We start from the raw sequence: 7,037 nt of genomic DNA, 5'->3' as shown, positions 1-7,037 counted from the left end.
TATTTTTTGTTTTGTTTTGTTTTGTTTTTGTCTTTTTCCGTGTCCGGCAACGGATTGCAACCCTCAGTGTTGCCCCCGCACCGGACCGGGACCGGAAACAGGATCGCAACCCTCGGTGTTGCTCCCGCGCCTCGCTCAGCCAGTGAGCGGGACCGGTCTGTATGTGGGATCCGAACCCTTGGGCGGGAGCGCCGCCACGCTTCCCAAGCGGCGCACTATCCAGTGCGCCACCGGGCCAGCCCAAGTGCTTACATTTAAAAAGTAGAAAGATTTCAAATAAACTACCTAATGTTGTACCTCAAAAAACTAGAAAAACAAGAACAATCCATTCCCCAAATTATTATAAGGAAAAAAATAATAAAGATCAAAGCAGAACTAAATAAAATAGAGACCAAAAAAAATACAAAAGATGAAATAAACAAGTTTGGCTTTTTGAAAAGATGAACAAAATTGACAAACCATTAGCTAGACTAAGAAAAAAAGAGAGACGTCCCAAATAAAGAAAATCAGAACTGAAAAATGAAAAATACAACTGATTCCACAGAAATACAAAGAAACATTAGAGACTTTTATGAACAACTATACACCAACAAATTGGAAACCCTAGAAGAAATAAATAAATTTCTATACACATACACCCTACCAAGACTGAACCAAGAAGAAATAGAAAACCTGAACATACCAATAACAATTAACAAGATTGAATCAGTAATCAACATCTGCCCAAAAAAAAAGCAGCCCAGGACCAACATTCACTGCTGGATTCCACTAAACTTTTAAAAAACATTTAATACCAATTATTCTTAAACTATTTCAAAAATCAAAGCAGAGGGAATTCTTCCAAACTTACTACTCTGTGAGGCCAGCATCACTATGATACCAAAACCTGGCAAGAACACAACACAAAAGAAAACTACAGACCAATATCCCTGATGAAAACACATACAAAAATTCTCAATAAAATACTAGACAAACCAAATTCAACAGCACATCAAAAAAATTATACACCATGATCAAGTGGGATTTATCCCAGGGATGCAAGGATGGTTCATCATAAGCAAATCAATAAATGTGATACATCACATCAAAAAAATGAAGGAGAAAAACCATATGATCATTTCAATAGATGCGGAAAAAGAATGTGATAAAATCCAACATCTCATTCATGATAAAAATTCTCAACAGATTAGGTTAGAAATTATCTCAAAATAATAAAGGTCATATGTGACAAAACCACAGCTAACATCATAATGAATGGGGAAAAGTCAAAAACTTTTCCTCAAAGAACAGGAACAAACAAAGAGCCCACTTGCACCACTTTTATTTAACATAGTACTGGAAGTTCTAGCCAGAGCAATGAGACAAGAGAAAGAAAGAAATGGCACCAACACTGCAAAAGAAGTCAAACTGCCTGTCTGCAGACGACATGATCTTAAATAGAGAAAAACCTAAAGACTCCACCAAAAAACTCTTAGAACTGATAAACAAATTCAATAAAGTTACGGAATACAAAAACATACAAAAATCAGTAGCATTTCTATACACCAACAATGACCTAGCTAAAAAAATAAGTCAAGAAAGCGACCCCATTTACAATAGCTACCAAAAAAAATTAAAACTTAAGAATAAATTTAAACAAGGAGGTGAAAGATCTCTACAATGAAGAGTACCAAACAATGATGAAGGAAATTAAAGAGGACACAAAAAAATGGACATCCCATGTTCATGGATTGGAAGAATCAATACTGTCAAAACGACCATGCTACCCAAAGTGATCTGCAAATTCAATGCAATCCCTATCAAAACACCAACGACATTCTTCACAGAAATAGAAAAAATCCTAAAATTCATATGGAACCACAAAAGACCCCAAATACTCAAAGCAACCCTAAGCAAAAAGAGTAAAGCAGAGGCACAACACTACCTGACTTCAAATTTTACAACAAATCTACAGTCACCAAAACAGCATTGTACTGGCATAAAAACAGACTATTTGCACCAATGGAAGAGATAGAGAGCCCAGAAATAAATCGATGTATCTATGGCCAACTGATTTTTGACAAAGGTGCTGAGAACATACATTGGGGAAAGGCTAGCCTCTTCAATAAATGGTGCTTGGAAAACTGGTTATCCATATGCAGAAAAAAAAAACTAGATTCCGCTCTCTCACTGTATACCAAAATCAACTCAAAATGGATTAAAGACTTAAATGTAAGACCTGAAACTATAAAACTATTAGAAGAAAACATAGGGGAAACATTCCAAGACATTGGTCTGGGCAAAAATTGTATAAAGAAGACTATAAAGTACAGGGAATAAAAGCAAAAATAGAAAATCAAGATTATTACATCAAACTAAAAACCTCTGCACAGCAAAGGAAACAATCAACAGAGCAAAGAGGGCTGGCTAGTTATCTCACAGTTGGTTACAGCGCTGCCTTGTAACACTAAAGTCAAGGGTTCAGATCCCCATATCGGCCAGCTGCCAAAAAACAACAAAATAGAGCAAAGAAACAACTGGCAGATAGGAAAAAATATCTGCAAACTATTCATCCAACAAGGGATTAATATCCAGATTACACAAGGAACTTAAACAACTCAATAGTTTAAAAAAAAAAAAAAAAACTTTCTGATTTTTAAATGGGCAAATGACCTGAACAGACATTTCTGCAAAGACATACACATGGGCAAAAAGCATATGAAAAAATGCTCCACAATGCTAATCATCAGGGAAATGCAAACCGAAAACACAAAGAGATATCATCCCACCCCAATAAGAATGGCTATTATCAAAAGGACTGAAAATAACAAATGCTGGCAAGGATGCAGAGAAAGAAAGGGGAACTTATGTACTGCTGGTGGGAGTGTAAATTAGCACAGCCATTATGGAAAACAGTATGCAGGTCCCTCAAAAAACTAAAAATAGAATTACAATATGCTCCAGCAATCCCACTGCTGAGTATTTATCCAAAGGAAAGGAAATTAGCATACCAAAGACATGTCTGCACCCCCATATTGACTGCAGCACTATTAACAGTAGCCAAGATTTGGAATCAACCTAGGTGTCTGTCAACAGGTGAACAGATAAAGAAAAGATGGTATATATACATAATGGAATACTACTCAGCTATAAAAAAAGAACGAAATCCTGTCATGAGTGGCAACACGGATGAGCCTGGAAAATATTACATTAAGTGAAATAAGTCAGGCACACAAAGATAAATAACTGCATGTGCTCGTTCATATGTGGGAGCTAAAAAAAAAAATTGAGCCTATAGAAGTAGAGAGCAGAATTGTGATTACTGGAGTCTGTAAAGGGGAGCGAGGGGATAGGGAGAGGCTGGGTAATGGATATAAAGTCACAGCTGGGTAGGAAAACTAAGTTCTAGTGGTCTACGGTAGTGCCAGGCATCTACAATTAACGATTTATTGTATGTTCTCAAATGGCAGAAGAAATGCTCTCATCACAAAGAAATGATAATTACCCTGATTTGATCATCACATTGTATACATTCATTGAGATATAACTCTGTATCCCATAAGTATATACAATCAATACATGTCATTTAAAAATTAATAAACAAAAATTTTTTAAAAGAAAAGAAAAATAAACTCCAAATGGGTTCAAAACTTAAATGTTAGACCTGAAACTTTAAAACTCCTGAAAGAAAACATAAAGGAAAACCTTCTTGACATTGGTCTTGACAGTGGTTTCTTGCACATGACACCAAAAGCACAAGCAACAAAAGCAAAAATAGACAACTGGGAAAACATCAAACTACAAAGCAAGGAAAACAGTCAACAGGATGCAAAGCCAGCATCCTCTCAAAACTTAAATGTTAGACCTGAAACTTTAAAACTCCTGAAAGAAAACATAAAGGAAAACCATCTTGACATTGGTCTTGACAGTGGTTTCTTGCACATGACACCAAAAGCACAAGCAACAAAAGCAAAAATAGACAACTGGGACGACATCAAACTACAAAGCAAGGAAAACAGTCAACAGGATGCAAAGTCAGCATCCTTGTCTGTTGAAGGTAATCTGCCTTTTCCATCTCCCCTCAGTCTCTCTGACTCAATATGGACCAGGTTCTTTATCCTGAAAACCGGGATGGAGGAAGGAGAGCAAGAGAGAGGTTGTGGGTGGAACGCTAAGGTGTGCACCTGGGAGCTGCATACAGACATCTGCCCACCACACGGACACGGCACCAGCATCAGCTGGTTGCCTGAGAACGAAGGTGGAGCAGATGCCCAGAGGGAAGAATCTAGGATGACGTGGGGAGAGAACACACTTTCTTTTGAGACCTGGCAACATTACTGCTCCGTGTCCTTCAGATTGTAGTCCCCGTTTTTGCTTGAGTTAGTCTAAAATGCCACCTGAGAAACCCAACTGACCCTCCTCCCAGAAACCAGAAACACCCACAAGGAAGGATCCACGGGTGACCTTCATGTTTACGCACCTTCCCTCTCCAAGCCAGGCTGGCAGAGCCCCTCTCTGAGTTAACACAGTGGAAGGAAAACACTGAGTTAAAGATGACCCCTCCCACACACTCTCTCTACCTCAGTTTGTCTCCCACATACAGTTTGAGTTTTTCTCATTATTATATTCAAGATCCAGAGAGACTGAGAAAACTGAACTCCAGGAAAAGGATAATGCAATTCTCTAAACTTCTACTGTCCCATATGGCAGCCACCAGCCACATGCTGAGCACTTGAAGTGTACCTAGTCTGAATTCAGATGTGCTGTGAGTATTAAGTATGGACTGGATGTCAAAGACCCAGTACAAAAAATGTTAAATATCTCAATAATTTACTTAATGTAGACTATACATTGAAATGATAATAGTTTTAATATGTTGAGTTAAATAAAATTCTATTAATATTAATTTCAGCTATTACTTTTTACTCTTTTTAATGTGACTCCTAGAAAACTTTAAATGATAAACAAGGCTCACTTTGTATTTCCACAGCTCTAAACTACGTACTCCAGCAACCTCTCGAGTAACCGATGGCAGTGGCCACGTGGGGGCGCTGCTCCCATGTCTGATTGTCAACTGCTAAAACAGGATCTGACGTCTCCCATCAGCACCAAGCCTTTCAGCCCAAGACTGGCAAAAGCATGCCAGCTCACCCCCACCAGCCCTGGAAATTCTTTCCCTCTCACTGCTCATCTAAATCCTATGCTTCAGGGTCCTTCCTGCCTTACTCACCATAGTGCCCCTTACCCCAGCATACAGTAAGCAACCCACAAATGTCGGCTAATAGACTATCACTCCAACTCTCCTGATATACCCATTTCTCCAATGCTTCCAAACTCTCTTAGAGAATACAGCCTCACGTTTATGTGGCATATGTTAAATTTGCACATAAAAAATCGTCTGAGGAAAGGAAGCTGTAGATTAAAAAGTGAGAGAATCATTGGACTAAATGATATATGGTCATTATCCAACCCTACCACACACAGTTCAGCTCTGAAAACAACCAACTCTGATGAGCTCCTGCACTCCATGCCAGGCACTGTGCTCATGAGCCCTGGAGACACTGAATCAGACACAGTTTCTCTTTTAATAGCTTATACACACTGAGGAGGTAACATCATGAAGGAGAGAACTACAAAAAAGTAAAACAATGTTCATTGTTTCTGTGATGTTCTAGAGTATTGCAGAAACCCAAAGGGGTGTGACCCAAGGCCATCCTGTGCAGTTGAGTACTACACAACTCCAAGGTGCTGCATGGATATTATCATCCATATGAATGCTGTCCCCTGGAATTGTGCAATGCACAACATGAGCATCCACACATGGCAGCTCTAAAATGGTCTTTAGTGTACAACACCTCATCTAATTTATACAACAGTCCTGGAAGGTAAGTATTATTACCTTTTTAACGTCTAAGGAAAACAAGGCTCATAGAGGTTAAGTAGCTTTTCTGAGATCACACAACTGGTAAAACACAGAACTTGGTATCAAACCCAGGTGTGCCTAGGTCCAAGGCTCTATCCACAGAACCCCTTGACCACTTTCCAAGTCAGGTCTCAGAAGTAAGAGGCCTTTTTTTCTTACTATTACAATCACCAAAATTCCTTAAAAACTGTTAGAAATATTCTGATGCCCTAAAGAAAACATATCCAGGTGTACAAAAGCACAAAGCAAGATGGATTCACCCCCAGGATGATCTAAGATAGAATTTTGGCAAAGACACAGGGAGCAAAGGACACATAAAATGAAACAAAGATATGAGAAGCAATTTTTTCCAAGCACAAAAGAAAAAGAAAAAGACGATACATGAAAAGATTAACTAGGACAATGCATAGTGAGTAATCCCATTTCCAAAACAGCTTAGGAGCTTGTTAATACAAGCTCCAGGGAAATAGGAGTCTTACTAAATATCTGATAATGGTTAAAAAGAAAAAGTGTTATTAAATTTTTAAGTGAGATGGTAATATTAGTGTGGCCATGTTTGAAAGAAACAGAAAAGGAGTCTCTATCTTGCAGCAATACATACTGAAATGTTTACAAATAAAATTACATAATGATCAGGACAGGTTTCAAAGTATCCAATAAAGGGAAAGAAAAAGAGGATATAAATGAAACAAGTTTGGCCAAGTGCTGACATGTGTTCCACTGGGTGATGGTGGGTACAGGTTTCGTCATACTGTCCTCTACTTTGGTGCGTATGTGAACAATTCTATAAATATGCTTTTTTCTAAATGCAGTAAGGGAATTCATTACTTAAAAGAGAACGTGGCAATGAGTTATTCTATAATGCAAAGAAACCTCTTAGGATGTAAAAAAAAAAGTCCTTCTTACTCTTTTTTTAGACTGGATCTCTATAGAATGAGATACATAGGATGAGTCTATGCCAGTAAAAGCAAATATTTTAGGAGGAAAAAAAACCTGATTTTTTTGGGCCGGCCCCGTGGCGCACTGCTACAGTGCGCTGCTTGGGAGCGCAGCAGCGCTCCCGCCGAGGGTTCGGATCCCACATACAGACCGGTTCCCGCTCCCTGGCTGGGGGGGGGGCGGACGGAAACACGTG

General features: G+C 38.7%; 1 protein-coding gene across 1 annotated transcript in view; it reads right to left on the bottom strand.

Moving 5' to 3' along the window:
* The window catches only part of PTPRJ (protein tyrosine phosphatase, receptor type, J), a 37,474-nt gene that overhangs the window by 25,722 nt on the left and 4,715 nt on the right, over positions 1-7,037 (bottom strand). The window lies entirely within an intron of this gene.

The sequence above is a fragment of the Galeopterus variegatus genome, unplaced genomic scaffold, assembly GCF_000696425.1.
Source record: "Galeopterus variegatus unplaced genomic scaffold, G_variegatus-3.0.2 Scaffold9785, whole genome shotgun sequence".
Classification (NCBI taxonomy): domain Eukaryota; kingdom Metazoa; phylum Chordata; class Mammalia; order Dermoptera; family Cynocephalidae; genus Galeopterus; species Galeopterus variegatus.
The sequence above is the reverse complement of the archived record's forward strand: the minus strand, read 5'-3'. Positions and strand labels throughout refer to the sequence as shown.